This window comes from Anser cygnoides, chromosome 8 (assembly GCF_040182565.1).
Source record: "Anser cygnoides isolate HZ-2024a breed goose chromosome 8, Taihu_goose_T2T_genome, whole genome shotgun sequence".
In the NCBI taxonomy this organism is placed as follows: Eukaryota; Metazoa; Chordata; class Aves; order Anseriformes; family Anatidae; genus Anser; species Anser cygnoides.
The window spans coordinates 3,228,806-3,243,857 of NC_089880.1; the positions used below are offsets into that span (position 1 = coordinate 3,228,806).

The 15,052-nt window shown below is 43.2% G+C and overlaps 1 long non-coding RNA gene across 3 annotated transcripts in view; it reads left to right on the forward strand.

Moving 5' to 3' along the window:
• LOC136791377 (uncharacterized) overlaps positions 1-13,778 on the forward strand; it is a 33,617-nt gene extending 19,839 nt beyond the window's left edge. For all 3 annotated transcript variants that reach the window (XR_010833249.1, XR_010833251.1, XR_010833250.1), the window contains one exon: positions 4,974-13,778. This is a non-coding gene — a long non-coding RNA (uncharacterized lncRNA). The remainder of the gene's footprint in view (positions 1-4,973) is intronic.
• Positions 13,779-15,052: the final 1,274 nt, after the last annotated feature.

Sequence of the window (15,052 nt, forward strand, 5' to 3'; positions counted from 1 at the left end):
ATTCAGATCTCGGCTTTAGAGTCAAATTAATTGAGTGATAAAAGCACTTTCTTTTTGACCTCCTACCAAAAAAGCTCCCTAAAATAAGTTAGCTCACTAAGGCAATGGTAACAGGTGCTATTGGTTGTTGTTGGGATTCTGTTTGTTTAATATTAATCTAAAATACTTTAAACACAATCTTAATAGCCTTATTTTATGTCTCTTATCTTGATTTTAAAAATTGGAGCATTCCCCTCAGTGCAGTTAATAGGGTCAGTCTGTGAGCCTGTGCTGGTTACCATGCCTTCAGTCATGTGGAATCCAAACAGCCATTATAATTTGTTTCTAAACAGATCAAGAGCTATTTACCATCTCAATGTTTTGTGCACAGCTGGGTGTCTGGCAAACATCCAATATCCATTAACATTTAAAAATTAGTCCCATAATGCATCTTTTCCGTGGCTTGAGGAGTATACACACTGACACATGTTGGGAACCAATTATATTTGCACCACCATTAGTCTGGCTGCATTCAACTTCCCAGTAAATGAGGGCTAATTTAGTTTCCAGAATGGTGTATCTTAAATTCATGCAATGACCTTAGAGAAAGCAGAGTATCTGAAGATTTAAAGAGGAAGGAAATGTTCAGAAAGAATAATGCTGCCTTTTTTTCTGTTGAAAACATGAGAGTACATTATTATATGTTCCCAGCATCCATGCCTGTCCCTGACAACCAGATTCCTTTAATTCAATACTTCTAAAATTCATGAGCAGAATTTATTTGGGAAGAAATCAGACTAATAGAGTAAACTAGTGATCCCTTCTTGCTCAGATCAAATGTGCTAATAGACCTTTTTACAAAAGCGATTTAAGACCTGCCTGTAGCAGGTCTAACTCTTTGGGTTGCCAACTGGTATAAGTATTCTATTTTCCTACCAGCAGGAAAATAAGAAATACAGACCTCACAGTAAGTGATGTCTACACTGCTTGTGAAATGTATTATAACAGTGCCATGCAAGTGAAATGACCTTCAAAATTGGCAGTTTGGCAAAAGAGGTTTAATGAAAACAGAGAAATACAAAAATACTGCCTGAGAAATATAGTTTGCCAAACCTCTCTGCTGCCATGAGAAATTCCTTCAATAATATCAGAGGTGAAGCAGAGTGTCTATCTTGGCTGATGAGTAAGCGGGAGGAAGGGTTTTTAACACCTTTCCTTGTAGTGTGCCAGTGCATCTCTGGGTAATCGGGTTCTAGGCTGATCGGCGGCAGCTGCTGCTGATGACGACTCTGCTGCAATGTACTGTACACAGCTTATCTCAGCTCGCTTCGTCTGTGTCATGCTGCTTAATAAAACCAAATTGCTCCTACAAACAGAACACAGTTCTGCAGCCTTTTAGAATGCAGAGATGCTTTAAAAACCCCATTTTTCTTTAATATTCCTCAGAAGCAGTTAGAAACTCAGGAAGACAGGAATTCTCTAAATGGGCATAAGGCAATCTGGTGAAGCAAGCCTGAGTGATGAGTCTGCTTCCTGCTACAGCAGTGAGCACCTGCAGTAGCTCTGTCCTGTCAGCACAGTGGTTTGAATGCAGTAGGTAAAGGAGTCTGTCTGGTGTGAGGCTGCAGGTTGATAAGCAAGTTTATTACAGTTTAATATATAAAAATATTTATTTGCATATCTTTAACATGCAGTATTTGATATGTATAAACAAGTTCTCCTGTTATGTCCGTACAGTTCAGAGCTGGCCTTTGTCAGGTATTATTGCATCAGCATTCTTTTTCTTTTTTCTTTTTTTTTTTTGGTTTGTGTAGCTTTTTGGTGTAATGTTTTAGTCCTTGAGGCTGTTCTCTTGCAGGAGTTCATTGTACAGTCAGTATTTACAGATGCTCTTTATACTGCATTTGACTCAAAATACATGGCTTTTTATTTTAGTGGTTTCAGTGGAACCCATGCTTGTAGTCCCTAACAATAATATATTTTCATGCATCATTGGCAATACAAGGCTTCATTTAGACTATTGATTAACATTCTTATTTTATTAGGGCTTATTAGTGTTTCATACCTTTTTATTGTTTGGTGATTTCAAGAATTGACCTTTGCAGATTTACAGTATATAAGCAATTAGCCAGTGATAGATTAAATTAATAAAGAAGATTCCTATCAAATTTGGGGGCTTCATAGATCTATCATACTATGGCACTGTCCATTTTTTTATTTATAACATGTGTAACTGCTTTACTAGCTGAAGCCCACATATGATAAATCCTACTGAAGACTCTTGAGGTGCACTCAGGAAGATGATGCCACACTGCATGTTTACAGTTTGCTGTGCAAGTGGGTAGGGATGAGAACTGTCAGAAAGGTTGCAGTGTTTTCTTTTTCTGTCTTGACAGTCTCTTTTGTTCTTCATTTATGGATTTAACAAAACAAAACTTGAGCTAATTTTAATTTTTAATTAAAGTCATTTATGTTCATACTGATGTATTTGGCATGAAGAAGAATAAAAGAAAATACAGAGAATCTTGAAAGAAAAATGCATTTCTTCAGCTTAATTACTTAGTTTCCAACTAAGAAACAGCTCTGCAGAGGTTGATTATCCTTCAGGGATATCTTAGAAGAAGTGAACAATTAGCTTGATTTTCTGTTGAATATGTAGCTTGTGACTCAGTATGTGATCTATTAAAAAGATGATAATTCCTCTTAAACTATGTGCTAACACACATGGAATCTGTTACCAAAGGTAAGAGCCAGTGGAGTAATCCCATCTATCACCACGAGACACAGCTTTTCTGTCTTGCTGCACAATCAATGAGAATTTTAGGTCTTCTAAAGAGTGTATTGCTTATACATAGATGTAAGAGGAAGGTGAAGCTTTCCTGTTAAAATGTAAACTGGAATACTGCATACACTTCAGTGGCTTGAGAGATGACGCAGGCAACTGAACATGTGAGAAGCTGTGGAGAGAGGCAGGAAAGGGCACGGCTTGCTGTTAGCATCATCCTTCCAGAGGCAGGTCTGGCTGTCACAGGAACATTGCTGGGGCTATTGCATGGAGACACAGCACCGGAGTCCTGGCATGGCCTTCACTGGGCACACTGATTACAAGAAAAGCAGGGACTGGAAGGGGGATTCAAAAGAGTTGTCTGGTATTTTCTAAATACCACCACTGGTGTAAACATGGCCTGAAGTGCGCTTACCCCTGCTTCCAGCTTGCTGCCATCACTGGCTTGGGAATACCCAGGCCACAGACTTTTTTTTGTACATCTACTGACCTCCTGTTTCATGCCTGGATGGAACACAGACATTCAAAAGATATCTAAGATATCTAAAAGATATCTAAGGAAAAACAAAACACAGTTTTTCATTTGTTTGGAGGTAGTGTGTGTGTGTTTTTTTTTTTTTTTTTAAACTACAGGAAGAAACTGGGGTGTTTGAACTTAAAAAACGAGCTTTATGTAAGTGATTTGCAGGAGGACAAAGTTTGCAAAAGTACTGCCGAAATTCCTGCATATATCAGTGCCACTTTGAGCACCTCAGCCTGTCAAACTATGCTCCTCCAAATACATATGGAGCTAATGATTGCCTATGATGGGCCTAAATTAGGAGGCACCTGTATTTTTGACATTAAAGCTCCCATGGAATCTGAAATCTTGCTTCTGGTCATGTGTAGAAGTGCCTCAGTCCTGTCAGGACTGAGCAGTGTGGTACCAAACTTGTGCCTCTATCTGCAATGCAAACCCAGTGTTTTAATATTCTATGACAGTAAAATCTGGAACTCATCACTTCAAGGCCAGTCTGCCCTAAATTCTTTCTAAATCTTCCCAGCACACCAGTGTAAGTGAGGAGAAAACCTGAGCTGTACTTTCTTTCCCAGAATTGTGGCACAATTGGAATTGAATTCTAGGCCTCATTAAAGAGCACAGGTTGCCCCCAGTCCTCTTCGCTGTTGTGGCTGCTACTGGTGAAGGCATGGGCCTAGCACAGCAGTATGTCTGCCTTTGCCCTGGTCCTGCAGTGCTCGAGGTGGCCTTGTGGGAGCTTTGCCTGGGTGTATGGGCCTGGCCAGGCCAAGGTTGGCTCCTGAGGAACCACCAACCTCCTCCTCCATGGCTTTTCTGGGCACAGAGGGGCCTTTGTGAACAGTAGCGTGCAGGGGCAAGGTGTGCCAGCGAGCTGGTGGCTTCTGTGTGATCGGGGAGCATTCTCACCCAACTTTACTTACTTAGTATTTTATTTATAATTCTGTTGGTTATTTGGTTTTTAAATTACATTAGCCACCCTGTGGCTCTGCTGACATCAGGAAGCTGCCATGCTCTGGTCACGCTGCATGCTGCCACTGTGGGCTCCGTGCATGCAGCAGCGTGAGTAATGGTGGCATGAGGGCCCTGCTGCTGCATTGAGCCAGGCCGGCGGGGCACGTGCCCACAGCCTCCCTTTGGTGTGTCTGCCCTAGCGGGGAACAAAGCTGAAGACGCTGCCCGTTTCATTGCTTCTCTGGGGGCTGCTTTGGTGTATCTGATGGTGAGACTCCAAGGCCTCTATTGCACAGTGCTGTAATCACCAGAGGAGATGACCCCTGCGTAAAATGTAAGCATAGGCCCCTTTGCCAGCAGCGTCACGCTTCCTGCAGTCAAGGTCATGCTTCACTGTTTGCTTCTGGATTTTGCCTTGCAAAAGTCATTAGGAGATAAAAGGCACGTAGACTGCATTTCATGTGACTGTAGGCCTGTAAAAGGTGATTTTTTTTCTTTCTGGTTCCTCTCAAATGATTCCCTCAGTTTACTCGGGATATACAAACTAAAACACTGGCACTGTTGTGGAAGCTATTTTGGTGTTGCTTCTTTTGCTTTGATTTTCTAAAGGAAGCCAGTGATGAGGATGGAGTTCGGAGAGATTCTCTGAACTAGGATGAAGCACACCTCACATAATGGTGCACGTCTCCTGAAGGGTGGTGTGATTACTGATTGTAACCTGACTTCTTTTCTTTTCAGACCGGCTGTGCCCACTGCTAGAGAAGTGCTTCATCCCGACTTCTCCCAGCTGAGATATCCAGAAACTGGCACACCAGAAAATGGACAGATTTGCCCTGAGCATGATTTTTCTCATTTTGGCTCAGCTCCATTAATGGATTAAGGCATGGTTTGTTAAGCAGTGGCTCCTGTGGAAGTTACGGTACATTTTGGAGAACTGCTGCTTTAGACAGCAGCACAGCGTGATGCACACGGAGCTGTCGGCTGCATTCACCGTGAGGTCTGGCCTGAGCTGGCATCACAGGGTGCCTGTGCTGGCCAGTGCTTATTTGTTTTACAACTACTTGCTGTAAAACTGAAATTATTGATTGGGAGAGGCTCAGCTTCTTTTTTATTATTATGTTTTCATTTGTTGCGCTTCTTCCAGAGTAGCATTGCCCATGATAAAACAGTGCTTGGTTTAGCTTCTGTAACTGGTTGTGGAGGGAAAAGTTTTCACAAGCACTAAAGATCTTCTGAGTCACCCTGAGGTGAACCCTACATTCCTGTGACTTGGAAAGTCCCCTCTGAAACACTGTGTGGTTAGATCACTGTCTCATGTGATGCTGGAGACCGTGCTTTTATGTTTCAGCTTTGTCCAAATGGGAATTTAAGGATAGGCTCTTGCAGTGTGTGTGAGCTGAGGGCAGGCAGCTGGAGCTGCAGGACCAACAAGGAGCATCTCTTCCCCATCTCTGCAATGACTGCTAACACCCACCTGGGGGACTGGCTTCAATGGCACTGAAGTCATACAGCTCCTTTTTTGCTTTTCTTTTACCCAATCTGGGCTACATGGGCTCTAGGCATAAGGGGAAATTTAGGAATGGTATTCTCAGGATCAGAAAAGATGTGATTTTTCCATATCTTAATCTCAGCTACAACTAGTCAGTAGTTTTCTAGTGAAAACTGAAACTTTTTGATGGAAGAAAAGAGCTGCAGAGCCGAGGTGGGATCTGCTTTAGCAGGGGGTCTGGTGGGGAGCTGAGGGCTGGGCATGGGGCTGGGGACCACAGGGGCTCATGCAACAGCACTCAGAGCACTGCAGTCATGGCAGTGAGTGAGGGGGCTGTGCTAACTAAAGGTCGGAAGCTCACAAAGTGCATTCCTTTTGTAAGTCTTGCGTCTACATCTTGAGGAATTAAATTAGCATGTAAGCCATTGCTATGTGTTTGTGCCAAAACTCTACAGTGGAAATGTTCTGACCTGGGAAAGCTCAAGTACTCATTTTTCTTAAAAGCTTTTGTGAGAGATATAAAACTGTAGCTTATTTCTTGTTGTATATCTGAGAGGTTTTACAAGAGAGTTAAAAACGAAGAACAAGAGAATTTAAAGAAATAGGACCTCAATTCTGACTGATTAAAGATAGGATACAGCTGCTTAAAGATAGGATACAGCTGCATTTTCACTTCTTCAATTTTTCTGACATTTAGAATAGCAGAGTGAGAAAAAATATGCAAGGATCTTTTCAATCCTTTGAAAAATATCTTTCTGCTGTCTTACCAGGGTAGTGAAAAATGTTCCAAGACAGTCTAGACATATATAAACATATATATATGTATGTCTTTATTAGAGGCAATTCTGAAGAAAACAATATGAATACAGAACTAATGTAAATGACACAAATCCATTAAAGAATGCAAGTGCCAAGAGGCTGCTTTTTGTGTTGAATAAAAGTTCATAAAACCTAAGGTTGCTTCCAAATAGAGAACTAACCTGGGAGTTTGGATGTAACACTGACTGGACCTGTCACATTTCCCATTAATGAGGCTTAGCTCTGAAGAAAAGGAGGGAAGGAAAATGGTCGGTGTGATAAGCTGTACAAAGCAGTAATTGGATCAAGCTGAGACACTGGTGGCCTTTAAGAGCAGAAGTGACTAGTTAGGGGGTTGGCATATGGAAATTTTTTCCTCTATTCAATTTTCTCAATACATTTTTTATCTTCAAATTAGGATAGGCAGAATAATCAGTTTGTGGACTCTGGGAACATTACACATTTTACTTCTCAACATGGTAGGACATAAGTGGTTACACCTTTGCCGAAAGGAAGACCCTTCCATGTTGAGAAAATTTATCACAAAACTTTGGGAACCATCTTCTGTGTGGCTTAGTGGCTGTAAGAAATCTTGGACGATTTGAATTTTGGAGCAAAATGCCTACAGGAGGAGTTAGGTGAGAGCCATACAGGTTTAATCTTGGTAAGTCCAGAACCATCGGGTGGATCTAGACCTCAGTGCAATACATGAAGCAGAAAGATTCTCTGTGGATGTATTCCAGCTGTTATGAAGAGTTTACAGAGAGTATCTCTAGGTATAGTAGAAGCTCATATCAGTGTGAATCCAAATTTAAATAATGATTAATCTTTTTGATGTGACTTTTGATGTGACCCCACATAATGCTTCATTTCAATGTAACTGGATTTCTGGAATAAACTTTGTGTGTTAAAACAGGATAAACTTCCTTTATAAACATGAGTTTGTGGGGTAGACATTCCAGGTTGGCCAAGACAGTGCGGTTCTGTCCTTGCTTAACTGCAGGCATCAGTGTGTTCTCCTAGCAGTGCAGATGAGGTAGAAGTCAGTTAACATATGGAGGATCAACATCCTGTCCTGTCCTGTTCATTTAATCTTGTAGAGAAAATGACCTTCATTAAAGGTTTGAACTTGACATTTACTTTTCCACTCACAAGGTACTTCTAAAGCTGTATGCTGACTCTTGGCCCTACCTTTTGTAGCTCAGCATACAAAGGGCTACAGGCTGGCCACGCGGGGTAGCCTACCTCATTAACACCATTTCCTACAGGTTTTACATTCTCAGAGATTGAATTTTCATTTGGGAGAGAACAGAAGTATCATAGTTTGGACCAGAAAATTAACAGTTTACTAGTCATTTACTACTACGCTAGTTTTTAGTAATAAAATTGGTTTTATATTTGTTTAGTTTGTCTATGATATTGTAGAAGGAAATGTGTGATTGGTCACATTGTACCTATTCAGAGAATAAATCATAAGCAGATTGTCACACAATACCCACGTAGTTCACATTAAGAAATAGTAAGAAAGACCTCACCAACTTTTCCCTAAGTCTGTGGCAAAATGAGTGAAGTCAGCTCTGTTTGAAGTCCTCCTGAATATCTGTCAGGGCTCACTGTATCATGTGCTGTTTCTTAATGCTAGTTTTATAGATTGCACTGGTTGCTCCTGGATGTTTTGGTCCTCCCTGCTGTAAGCACTTTAAACAAACACACAACAGAAAAAATTCTCAAAGTATTGTGACATTCTGTTTTTTTTTTTTAATTCATAATCTAAATAGTGTTTTCCAATGGACAAAAATGATTGACATTTCCAAAGTTGCCAACAACAACATTCTTGAATCTCCATGCTATATTACACTGGTATAGTATTACTTCTGTATTTTATCAAACGTTATTTTCAAAGGATTTTTTGCTAACTAGGGCAACACCAACAACTCATACATCTTTGTTTGTTTGTTTGACCACTGTAGAACCATGCAGCCCATACCTTCCCAAGCACCAGTCCCCAGCCCTAACACTCAGTGCACTGCACGGCCACGTGGCACGCTGCCCCTCACATACCATGTGCTGCTTCTGCCTCTCTGGTTCTTCAGAAGTGTCTCTTCTATGTAGGCAGCAACAACGTGCCATCTGTTGGGGACATTAGCATACCCAAGCTGTATCCCTGCAATGCTACTAGACAGTATAAGGAATGTATTACCGGGATGTGGCGACTTCTATTTGCATTTCACACATTTAGCTTTGCTTCACACATTTCTCCCTCTCAGACATGATAAAGGGAGGAAGCGCTCTATTTCTTGTCAGGGTGGATGGATGGCACCCCTAGAAGAATATGCATTTGAAGCAATATGTTCTGCATCACTGACGTAAGCTAAGATGCTGTTAGGGCCCAGGCAGGTTTGTTTTCCCATTCAGAGCTAGTGAGCAGGGCACTCAGGGACTCAGTGTCCTTGAATTTAAAGAAGATTGAAACGTCGCTTTGTTTAGACTGAAGGCAACAAAGATGGGAGCAGAATGATGCTGGGGCAGACAGTAAACACTTGATTGCAAGCGTGGCATGAGCTTGCCCTACGTTTTGAATCTCACCATGGTGTTTATTATTCACCCCATTCGTATTCTCTGACTCTGCTGTCTGCCCCAGGTTTGTTCCAGCACCTTATACCACATTTTTCTTCAGGCCTGCAGTGCTGATTGTGCAGCTTGGTGGAAGAATAATCCATGCCCAAGCATTTATGAATGAAGGATTCCAGGATAGTGATGTGTACAAGATCATTTCTTTCTGTATGTATTTTGTCTTTTTAAGATTGAAAATTGTCCTCATGGGATTCACTTGGTAGTCTCTATACCCATCAGTTTATACCCTCTGGCAGGGCTCCAGCATTCAGGGTGCAGAAATGTTTCAGAATTTCTCAAAGCAAAATTTTACACCTAGCAAGCACTGTCCCCTTCCCTACCCCACCCCTGGGCAAGTCCGTCACTCCTGCTGCTTGCCCACTCCTCCTGGGGGTGCTTCCAGGTGGTCAACACTTGTCCCAACCTTGTCTGCGGCCTGCCAGGGCCATGTCTTCTGTTTCTGTTCTCTGCTTGTGTTGGAATGGCAGATAAGCAGGAATTAAATGAAGGGACAACACCTACACAGGAAGTTGTAGTAGATCTCAATGTAATTCCTTTAAATATAGAGATTTTTCAAATCTGGCAGTGGAGACCAAAAAACTTGTAAAATCATAGTTAAAGCTAGGTTGGGAAGAGAAAAATGCTTTTTTTTTTCTAAATGATATTTGACAGGAATAACCAATTTTAAAACACACTGGAGTTCTCTCAGTTCCTTGCTGAAGCTGAAGGAAAGAAATGGAGACAAATTCAATACAGTGCATTTTTTTTCAATAGAGAACACAATTCCTTGACATATTCACTGTGCTTGTTGAATGCTTTGCTCCTGCAAACAGTCTCTAGAACTACAAAGTATAACTGTTTACAGATGATTGAAGAGACTTCTGAAGGTGGTCTTCTGTACATTGGATGGATGATTAGAATGGCAAACAATGATGACTTATTCAGCCTTTTGCCCTTTACATACAAACCAAAACATTTTTTTGTCTATTTATTAAATACCTTATAGTTGAACTCCAAGGTATCTTACAGGTATACACTTGAGACTGATCATCCTTTAGAATAGCATCTTATAAATGTATAAATTAATATATGTTACTGTTTGATGAATACAAATGCATGAAATGCAAAGTGTAAAGAGTATAAAATACGTGTGGTACAAACCATGCTTGGATGTCTCCAGTCTTTGAAAACAACATCTGTCAAAGCATCTTTACATTTCAATCGTCAAGTTCTGTAGGACGGGTTTGCGTGGTAAACCATCAGCCCGATGTAATTCCTGCAAATATTTCCCTGCTAATAACTGCCACAATCACTCTTGCCATTTGGCTGCAGGATTCTGAAAAAGTTTAAAAATAGCTCAGTATATAATCTAAACCATCAACTGCTCTCAATCTTCATTTCATATTTATTTCAGGAACTTAAAACACTACAGTGTTTGCATTTGCCTGGAGAAACTTCAAGATGCTGTCATGCCCCTGCTAGTGAATTAAAGGTGGAGTGGCTTCAGGCAATGGATAGGTGGGATTTGGCCCGCAGATCTGCCTTCTGGCCGTGCCTGCACTCTGGACATACTTTGCTTATGGCTGCTTAGAGGTGTTCAGGTCTGCATCAGACAGTGAGAGGATAAACAGGCTGGAGGTATGGGGTGCTGTATGAATGCCAGTATCACGTTCTTCCCTGTAGCGTCCACCAAAACACCAGTGTGTCATATCCTGTCTGATGTTAAATTCAGTACCCATTCACTGGTACAGAGCACGTGCAAGACCTTTGCAGCATTCAGCAGCAGAACAGACATAAGTTCTGCTACAAACAGGCATGAGGACTACAATGATGTTGGGGGGGGCCTAGAGGGGAAGATGCCTGAGGAGCAGCTGAGGTCCCTTGGTTTGTCCAGCCCAGAGCAGAGCAGGCCGAGGGGAGGCCTCATGGCGGCCTGCAGCTCCCTCACGAGGGGAGCGGAGGGGCAGGCGCTGAGCTCTGCTCTCTGGGGTCCGCGACAGGACCCGAGGGAACGGCATGGAGCTGGGACGGGAGGGTCAGGCTGGGTGTTACGGAAAGGTTCTGCACCCAGAGGGTGGTCGGGCACTGGGACAGGCTGCAAACCTGCTGGAGCATTTGGACAATGCTCTCAGACATACGGTCTGATTCTTGGGTGGTTCTTAAGCGGAGCCAGGAGTCGATGATCCTTGTGTGTCCCTTCCAACTCAGAATATTTTGTGATTCGATGATTCTAGGAATTAGGCAGCTGAAGGCTGATACACTTTCCCACAGGCAATGTTAAAAATACTGGATCTATAGCTTAGGATCAGACATAGTCCCAGAGGGACAGGAGCTTTCTGTCCTCTACAAGACAGGCTTCCAAAGGTCTCAGCTTTGTTTTGCTGCACATGTTTATTACTACTTTTTACAACTGAATTCTCAATTAACCATGAAATAATTTAGGGAAAACTGCGTTAGTAAGCAGACTTGCTAAATTCATAATTAGGGTATTTTCAAATATTATGGATGGAAATTAACTTCCTAGGCTGACTATGGAAACAGTGCAGAAGACAGCAGGGTGTCTGGCAGAATATTTATGAAACGCACTCTGGTTTCGGCAGAGGACATGGTCTCGTCGGTGCGGAGCAGCGTGGCTGGGTGCAGCTCTGTGAGGGTAGGGAGCAGCTGGCACAGGAGCTGCCGCCTGGCATCACTGCTGGGGGGGGGGGTTCTGCTAAGCACAGACCCCCAGGCCTGGCAGGCTGGGGTGCTACAGCCCCGTGTGTAGGCCCACATGGCAGCACACCCCGCCAGCCTCCTCCTGTCTAAGGGTAGCTGTTTGCCCTGACTTGTATCAAAGGGTATCTTTCTAAGAGCATACCTGCAGTAGGTGTGTTAGGAGCACCCTGTAAGGTACTAGGGGGCAACATCATATGTCCTCTTGTTCCTCTGCAGCCAGGCATCGGGGACAGCTCCCCTCTTGTATTGCAGGGAACATCTGACAGGGAAACAGAGTGGGGCTGGTCAGGGCGTGGGCAAGTGAAAGGTTTTTGTAAGAGAGAAAGTCATTTTGATGGAACTAAAATTTTTCACAGAAATGACAGACTTTCGGTAAATATACGTTGCGTAAAGACCTGAAAAAACTAATTTAAAACGTTTTGTATGGAATATTTTTGCTTCAGAAAAGAAAATGATTATTTCTCTTCTGAAAGTGTATTTAAAACTGCTCAATTTAAAATAGACTACTGTCATCTTTGGAATAGGAAATATTATAAACATCCATTTTTATGTTGTAATTTTAAAATAATTGTAAGCTCAATCTGCTGAAAAGAAATGGAGACACTGGTCTAGACAAAACAATGCCTTTCAGTGAGTTCTAAGAGGCAGCCATCTTCACTGCTTTAACAAGTGACAAAAAAAATCAGGAAACTTGCAGCATTTATATTACCTGATGATACCAGTGAACTGAATATCACCTAGTTAGCCACCATAATGTAAAATAATTGAGTTTTTTTTTTTTTTAATTGGAACAAGCACAAGCCTCCACCTGTAAATATGTCCTGGAATTCTTTATTGCAACAGACTGGCGGTATGGCAGTGTGATCCAGCTGTGTTGAACCCAATGTGAGCGTGAGCCTTTGATTGCACGTTTGAAAGCACAGCGTGGGAGAGAAAACAAAAGAAAAATGCAGAGCAGTAGCCCTGCATCTGAGATGGGAGGAAGGAAGAGGCTTCCCATCCAGCGGCAACGCTCTTGGGAACAGCAGAGCCATTGCACACTGGGGCACAGCCAGCCGGCTGCTTTCTGCTTGGCACTGCATGGGTGCCGTATCTCACAGCACTAGCAGCACCCAAGCCCTGCAGCCCATGCACCTGGCTGTGTGTGTGGTGTGGCCATGGGGATCCAGGGGTCAGAAACATCACTGGAGATGACAGGTGCCAGCAGCACGAACATGCTTCTTGCACGTGCCCTCCTGCATCCATCTGAAAAGGGAGCTGCATGATAGGTGTGTCCTTAAGATGGCACAGGGGAAATCATTCATTCAGGTGAGGCTCTGCTGAACCCAGCAGGGTTAAACTTAATTACCAAAGCCATGCAGAACACTAGTGAGGCTGTTGCTGACCTGTCACTGACAACCAAGGTGATATGCTGTGGGCCTGGCAGCGCTACAGGCCCCAGCCTGCTGCTGCACTGCTGTTTTTTCACAGCAAGAGTTGCTGCCAGCCTTGTCCTCAGTGGATGAGATGGTAGGTTGTGGTTGGGAACTGGCTGTCAACTACCCTGCATGTCCCTTGCAGATGTCTTTAAGGGGCTGCCTTATGGGGGAGAGCAAGAGTTAACAGCCAGCATTGTTTTACGAGCAGTACATGTGGTAAACAAGATTATCTATAATGAGATTAGCCTGGGCCAGGCTAAACTATGTCTGAATTCATCTTGGTCTGAGGCAATCCTGAAGCAATCGTAGCACCTGTGGGTCAGGCGTCGTGCTGGGCAGCCCAGCTGCCAGGAAAATGGCAGGGAAGTGGTGCCGCTGCTGGCCTGGTTGAGGAGCAGCTCCTGCCGACAGGCAGCAGTTACAGCCATGCACCTCGTTGGAGGCACACAGGACAAGCAGACACAATGTCCTTCAGAGATTCATCTCTGGTGAAAGGCGACTACTTAAGGCTGGAAAGCCAGAGCTGGACTTCTGTGCTGTGGCAGGAGTGCTGGGCTTGGCAGGGCATTGAGGAGCAGCATGGGGCTGGCAGTCCTTAGTCCAAGTGCATGGGTGTGGGCACAGCTACCTGCCCTGTACGCTGCCAGGGAATTGATGCAGCCTTAAATAAACATAACGGGAGCAAGACACCTGGGGGTACGTGTCTGTGTGCTCCTCAAACAAGCAGACTTCTGTCCAGGATGGATGAAGTTTAATCATGAGTGTAAATGAACAAGCACAGGAAAACAAATATAAAAGAATAGCCTGGTGGCAGAGGGAAACCCTTGGCTTCAGGGAAACAGTCCACTGTTTGTGTGCCCACTTTGCCTTCCCAGCATGTTCCCAGCTCCTCCAGAGGGCAGCTCGCGGGAGCAGCGCAGAAAGGCCCAGCCCCAGGCAGGAGCCAGGCCGCAGGCCCAGGCCTCCCTGCCAGGCCCAAAGTGTCCTGCTGCAGGCCCGCCTGCATCACCGACGTGATTTAAATTGCCAAGTCTGACTTCACATATACTTAAGCCAGCCATCAGATTTTCCTGGTTGTATGGCAGTATAAATTAATGTCAAATCTGTTTGTATAGTGCAGCTGCAATGAAGAACTGATCTGGCGGTGTTTTCATGCTGCATGGTGTTAGCCCTCCACTCTGCCCCAGTAGTCCCCACTGGGAACGTGTCTCCCTTGGCCTAAAGTCCCTGCTACAGTAATGTTGAACATGCAATGAATGGAGAATTATTGACATTTCAGCAAGCATCATTTATATTCTTGCCACTGCTGCTTGCAGGTTTTGGACCCTTTATTTCCTCGGTCAAATCTCATTATCATCCATCAACTTTCTGATATTCAAAATCCAAAGCAATTTGGTGATTTTGTTTTTCCCCAGTCAGATATTAAATGGTTATTCTATTTTCAGTAATTAGTCTTTTAACATGTCTAAATTGTTTTTAACAGAAGAAAAGTATGACCTAAAAGTTTTAAAGCCAACCCACTCCTTTTTTCCTGTTGCTTTTCACTAATCAGTAGGTCTGCAGTACCAGACTAAAATTACACTGCTTAAACTTGATAGTGTACTGCCTCGGCAACGAAAAAGGAAAATAGGCCAGAGGAAAGGAACAGAAAGCAAAAAATTCACAGTATGCCAGGAATGCTTTTCTATTCCATTTCATATTATGCAGTGTGCAGAAGTATCCAATTTGATAAGCTAACTCAGAACAAACTGCTAGCGAGTGAGCAAGCATAAAAGCAGACA